Source organism: Zingiber officinale, chromosome 7B, assembly GCF_018446385.1.
Source record: "Zingiber officinale cultivar Zhangliang chromosome 7B, Zo_v1.1, whole genome shotgun sequence".
Lineage (NCBI taxonomy): Eukaryota > Viridiplantae > Streptophyta > Magnoliopsida > Zingiberales > Zingiberaceae > Zingiber > Zingiber officinale.
The window spans coordinates 106,531,725-106,539,059 of NC_055999.1; positions in this window are offsets into that span (position 1 = coordinate 106,531,725).

Below are 7,335 nucleotides of genomic sequence, written 5' to 3' on the forward strand. Positions count from 1 at the left end.
TTGTTGGTGCGGGAAGCATCCGACGATTGAACTCGTGTTTTGATAATGGCAAAGGATTCAAAGTTAAGGTGTTTTGTAATCTAACAAGTCTGCTTGAGGATTTCAGGAAAGTCCTAGCTGTGGTTAGGCAAAGGAAAAACACTAGGGGGTTGTAACCCTAGGTCATAGGGGGTGGTAACCCTATGCGGAAAGTCTTGGCAGGTCGATGACTTTAGGCAAAAATCCTAGGGGGTGGTAACCCTAGGTGGAAAGTCCTGGTGTCGCGATCCTGGTGAAAGACTGGATCAGCCGAGAAGCGGAAGTCCAGCAGAAAGTTCGGGAGCCTCGAGTGCCGAGCAAAAGTCCAGTCGATCTGGAGGATCGAACTGGCATAAGGTAATCTCTCCTGAGGGGAGTAGGTGAGGACGTGTTCCCCGTAGAGGGAACAATAGGCGTCGGGTCAACCTAGGGTTTCCGGTCGGAAACCCGAAGTCAGACTCGGACAGTCCGGAGACTGTCTATACTTCATTTATCATATTTATTGTGCTAACTTTGTGTTGCAGGATAGTGTTTGGGACTAACGTATCTTGCAGGTGCAAAGGAGCAACCTAAAGCCTCGGATGAACAGTGTCCGAGGCGCCTTCATGGAGCTTGGAGGCGCCACGGGTGCAAGGCTGGAGCTGGCTGCGAGAAGCTGTTCAAGGCGCCTTGATGAACAGTGGAAGGTGCCTTGAACAGATGAAGGCACCCTGTGAACAGTGGAAGACGCCTTGAATCTGTGATAAGATTCGACCAGTTCGCTCCTTATCTCTGCGACTGACTCAGCCTATTCAAGGCACCTTGGGTAGCATTCAAGGCGCCTTGAACACTATTTATAAAGGGGGTTTGACCAGTAGCTTGTATTAACAAATTCCAAGTCTTCCTTCTGCATTCAGCTGCTAACGAACTCATCTCGAAATGCTACAACTTGACGCCGACGACTCGAACCTTCAATTTAGAATTTCCTATTGTCGGTATAATTTATTTATTGCATTTCTTGTAAATCATCTTTTGTAAATTTACGATCTTATAGTTGTTGCCCACCGGAAGCGATCAAGGATCGCGGGCCTTCGAGTAGGAGTCGCCTTAGGCTCCGAACGAAGTAAATCCTCCGTGTTCTTCTGTGTGTGTTTCTCTATTTTATTTCCGCTGCGTTAATTTTTGAACGACGATTTAATTACTCCGATAGTTTTACGATTCCGAAAATTGAACGATTTAGCCACGAGCGCTATTCACCCCCCCCTTTAGCGCGTCTCGATCCAACAACGTTTCCTTCCTTGGTCTTCTTTGACGTGACTGTTAGAGTTGATTTGTAGCTAGAGGGGGTGGATAGCTCATCGCGCTTCATTGCTTGCTCTTTGATGATGATATGCAGTGGAATGTAATTGAAGCAATGCTAACACTAGGATTTACTTGGTATCCACCTCAAGATGAGATGACTAATCCAAGGATCCACATACACGAGCACTCTCCACTAAGAAAACACTTCTTGGTAACTACCGGAGGTGGAGAAACCTCATACAAGACTCACACAACAAGATACACTCAAACAAGAAGAAAATACACAAGTGTGTAAATAAAAACCTTCTCTTGCTTAATCTTGTTGATGTAGATCGCCTCTGGACCCTTTGGAAAGTGCAACAACACTTCTCTTCCAAGCTCGAAGTCCGACAGTGAGTGTCGGAGAGAATCGCAGTAAGATCGGGAAGAAGAGTTACGGAGAAGAAGCTCGCCAACGGCTATATACTTCACACTTCTAAGGCTCCCAATCGATTGGGCATGCTCCCAATCAATTGTCACGTCAGATCCGTGCCATCCCAGCCGTCCATTGCTCGTTACCTGTGTAATGGTCACATTCCAATCGATCAGCTAATCGATTGGGGAGGCTAAATCGATCGGCTGATCAATTCAGCCTTCTTCTGTGCTCTCGTGTATGCGCGAGAAAACTTGCCCTAATCTATCAGCCGATAGATTGGGGAGCATTCTGTGCTCGCGATTTCACTTCCCAATCGATCGATCGATCGATTGGGCAAGCCTTCTTCGCAACACACCTTCAATCGATCGGTTGGTCGATTGAACCATAGTTCAATTGATCAGTTGATCGATTGACTTCCCTTTGACTTGCTTAACTCAAGTCTAGGGTCCCCAATTCCAACATCCGGTCAACCGTAACTTGTTGGAACTCCTCATGCCTAGCATCCGGTCAACCTTGATCTGTCGAGACTTCTTCGCCAAGTATCCGATCAACCCTTTGACCCACTTGGACTTTTCTCTTCGTGCCAAGTGTCCGGTCAACCCTTTGACCCACTTGGACTTTTCTCCTCATGTCAAGTGTCCGGTCAACCTTGACCCACTTGAACTTACCATCCCGTGCCAAGTGTCCGGTCCTCCATGACTCACTTGGACTTCCACCAGATGTCTGATCAACCTTGACCCATCTGGATTTCCTTATGCCAGTATCCGATAAATCCTTTGACCTACTTCGGGTTCCCAACATTAGGTGTCCGGTCAACCTTGACCCACCTGGATCTCCACGTGTTTGGTTTCACTCAGCAAGTCTTTCCTTCTACATAGCTTCACTCACTAGAGCTTTCCATCTGCCTGGCTTCACTCACCAGAACTTTTACTTAGTTTCACTCACTAGATCTTTCTTTCTGCCTAGCTTCACTCACTTGGGCTTTCTATCTGTCTAGCTTCACTCACCAGGACTTTCACCTAGCTTCACTCACTAGGGTTTTCACATGACTTCACTCATCAGAATTTTTTCACTGCCCGGCTTCACTCACTGGGACTTTCACCTGTCTAGCTTCACTCATTAGGTCTTTCACCTGGCTTCACTCACCATGATTTTTCAACTGCCTAGCTTCACTCACTAGGTCTTTCACCTGACTTCATTCATCAGGATTTTTTCTTGCCTAACTTCTAGCTAGGACTTTTTCAGTCAAGTATTCGGTTAATCCTTTTACCTACTTGACTCTTCTTTACATTTAACTGGTCAGTTCTTGATCAGAGGGGAATTGTAATTACAATCTCCCCAATCGGACAATTGTATCTGCAATCTCTATGTATTGTCAAATATCAAAACTCAAACATCAAGACTCAAGCTTGAACCAACTCAAGCTTAGTCAACCTGGTCAACCTAACTCAGGAGATATTGCACCAATATTGGCAGGTTAACTCATGGCTTCAAACTCCCTCTCGAGGTCACTTCATTAGCTGCCCATTTTCACCAATCACGGATAGGAACAATGGGCATAAAAATTTATTATTCTCTCCATAATTTGATTATGCTCATTTCAAGTATCCCTTGTAGTCTATCTTCAAGTTATACGAAAAAAGATAAATCAAGAGGTAGGACCACTAAGTTGATTAGAGGGTAGAAAGAGTTTTTTTCGATGGTCCATCTTCAGGTTATGTGAAAGAAAATAAATCATAAGATTACCTAATAGTCAATCGTCAAGTTAATTAAGGAATGAGAAAGATTTCCCCCTAGAATTTACCCGGTCAAAAATTAATCTCTTACTCTACTTAGCAAGTCTACAAATTAATCCATAACTCTAGTATAGCAAGTCTCAGAAAAAGAAACTCTCTATCACTATAAAATTAAGTCGTTCAATTTGACACAGAGTTCCCATCATGAATAATCTACGAAGTTTTTTTATTGTTAACACCAACTTTAACATTGGAGTAATCTTATTAACTTTTAGCTTTTGAGTAACGTTGACTCGTTGAGTTTATTTGAAATAACCATGTACAAAAATTTCCTACTAACCTTATATTTGGATGGACGAGGGGAGGTTCTTTAAAGACTTGAAAGGTAAACGGAAGGGAAGAGAAAAACACATAAAGTATTTAGTTTTTCCTTATTTGGAAGGGAGTGAAAATTAATTAACATGTTATTTTATTTAAAAGGAAAGGTAAAGAAGGAAGGTTAAACATATAAAATATAAAATTATCCAACGAATAAATCATCGTAGATATAATTTAGAATAAATTAAATCAAATTAATATAAATAATATTAATGATAATAATATAAAAATATATATAATCAATAAATATTTTTTTATATAATTTTATAATTTTAAAATAAATATATATATCTCATTTAAATTATAAATTAATTGAAATAATTAATTAAAGTTTTAATTAAAAATCTACCTTTGCCTTGCTCTCCTCTCTCCACGCACTCAAAGTACTCCTCTCACATGGCCAACCCACTCACCGCCTGCTCTCCTCTTCCCCATCGAGCAGAGCACATGCATCTCCTTGCCACCAGTGCTGTCTCCTCGAGTACGCTCGTGCTGCCATGCATCTACTCCAATGTTGCTGCCCCCTCTTCTCCATCAAGCAGTCGGAGAACAGTAGGTGGCGGCGTCTCTTCACCACCAGTGTCGCCTCCCCGAGCATCACTATAAACAATCCTGCAAATAACGACAGAATCCCCGACTGAATATTATTTAGTCAGTATTTACTAACGGATTTTAATTCATTCGGTAATCACCGACTGAAACAACTTCAGTCGTTGATTACCGACTGAATAACTATTTCCATCGGTAAACACTGACGGATTTAAAATATCAGTCGGAAAGTACCGACAAAATTTGTTTCAGTCGGAAAATCGGCCTTTGGGTCAACAGGTTTAGAAGTTTCGAGTTAATGGGTTTAGCGCATTACGGACGGAATGAATTTTCCATCGGAAATTACCAACGGAATACTGATTCCGTCGGAAAATCTCGACGGAAAATTGATTCTGTCAGAAACTCCCGACGAAAAATTGATTCCGTCGGTAATTTCCTTAGGTTAACGATTTTTTGAGTAAACGGGTTTGGGTCAATAGGTTCCAGACGAAATTTTCGTCGGTATATCCCGATGGAAACTTTATTCTGTCGGTACATCCCGACGAAATATTTATTCCGTTAGTAGATCCGACGGAATATTTATTTCGTCGATAATTACCTTTGGTTAATGGGTTTTGGAGTTAACGGGTTTGGGTGAGATAGGTTATCGATGGAATATGAATTCCGTCGGTAATCCCTATTAGAATTAGGGCACGTGGCCTCCCTTTCCTCTCCGCGCGAACTTTGTTCTCTCGGTGATTTTCTCAGCTTTCTCTCTCGGCGATCTCCTCTCTGCGTCCAGCAGCCTCGTGTCCTCTCCCGTTCTCTGCGATCGGCAACCGAAGACTCAAGTATGCTCCTCTCCTCTCCTCTCCTCCCTCATCTCTTCTGTTTCACGCGCACGACAACCGCTACGGCCTGCTTGCGGTCGACGGCCCTCCCTAGACTGCTTCTCGCGGTAGACCAGCCGCTGCAGGCGCCTACTCGTGACAAGCCGACCTCTGCAGATGCTTGCTCGTGACAGGTCGGCCATGGCAGGCCGGCCGCCGTAGGGGCCTGCTCGCGGCCTACTTGCGGCTAGCCGTAGGGGCCTGCTCGCAGTCGGCCGACCGCCCCAGGCGCCTGCTCGCGACTGACCACGACTGACCATCGCAGCGGTTGCTCGTGGTCAGTTGTAGGTGCTTGCTCAGCCGTAGAATTTCTTGATTGTTTCATTGCATATTTGTGACTAATATCTATTTGTTTAAACCTATTTAAACTCATGCAGAGGATCTCAAATATCCGAGACAAACAAAACTTAGATGTGATGTTCAGGTGGATTTGATAGTTTGTATGTCCATTGTTCTATACATTAGATTTGTTTTACTTGCATTATCTTTTGTTTATTATAGTTAGTTTCATTATATGTATTGTTATTTCATTTAATGATGTTCTAAGCAACAACATGTGTTTATTAGAAAGTCTAAGTTTATAATGATTCCCTAAGCAATATCATTATATTCTAAGTTTATAATTATACCATGATATTCTAAGTTTATCATTCATTTTCTTTAGTGTAGAGGAGATTTTTAGTAATATGATACGAAGATCGTGAGATGAGTTTGTTGCTCATAATGCTTTATTTAAACTTATTTCAAGTGATACAAGTTTAATAATGTTTCAAATTATATTCTCATTAGGTAACAATGTATATGAACAAAGCTTGGATGTACAATCGATTAGAAAATGGATTTATCAGAGATGATTTTATTGTTGAAGTTGAACAGTTTATGAACTTTGCTAAAAGTCATCTAGAATGTATGAATGGAGTTGAGTTACGGTGTTCGTGCAATCATAAAAAAATGTCAAAATAGAGCTTTCCGTGATGAGGATACTGTAAAAATGCATATATGTAGAAATAATTTTGTGTCAAATTACTCAATTGGTATTGTCACGGATATCCTTATTTATATGAATCAATTGTGCCTTCTGCTGGTTCATCTTCTGAGACTACTGTTACCCCTCTTGAAGCATCAAATAATATTGATATTTCAATGCAATCAATGGTTCATGATGCGATGAATGCAGTTGATTATTCGAATATAGATGAAATACCAACACCTCAATATCAGCAACTATATGAAATGTTAAAGGCTAGTGAAAAAGAAGTAGAGGAAGACATTCCTTCTGGTCATTCTCAACTATCAGCTACTACAAGATTATTGAATATGAAAGCAGAACATCATTTTTCTGAAAGATGTTACGATGACATCTGTCAATTGATGTCAGAGTTACTCCCTACTGGTAATATAATGACTGATAGCTTCTATGAAACAAAGAAATTGATCAAAGGTTTAGGTTTACCTGTAGAGAATATTGATTATTGTATAAACAACTACATGATATTTTGAAATGAAGATAACACTCTGAATGAATGTAAAATCTGTACTCAACCTCGTTTTAAGCATCGTACTCGCATACCAGGAAAGAAGAGGAAAAATATTGCTTGAAAAGTGATGTATTATTTTTCGTTAACTGCTAGACTTTAATGCTTGTATGCATCTGCAGCTACAGCTTCCCACATGATGTGGCATCATGAGCATGAGCACGAAGGAGGTTGGGACTTTCTCATGTATGGAAACATCTTGATACTGTGTTTCCCTCCTTTGCAATGGAACCACGTAATGTGAGATTGAGACTTTCTGCAGATGGATTTCAATCATTTGGTCAGTCGGGACAATAATATTCATCTTGGTCAGTTATATTAACACCGTACAATTTACCGCCATGGATGTGCATGAAAGATGAATTTATATTCCTTACTGTGCTTATTCATGGTTCAACTAATTCCAAGGATAAGATAGATGTTTTCTTGCAACCTCTAATTGCCGAGCTGAATGAATTATAGAATGTAGGGTCGGTGACTTATGATGTTGCAAGTAAAACTAATTTTACTTTGCATGATGCCTTATTATGGACGATAAGTGATTTTCCAGCATA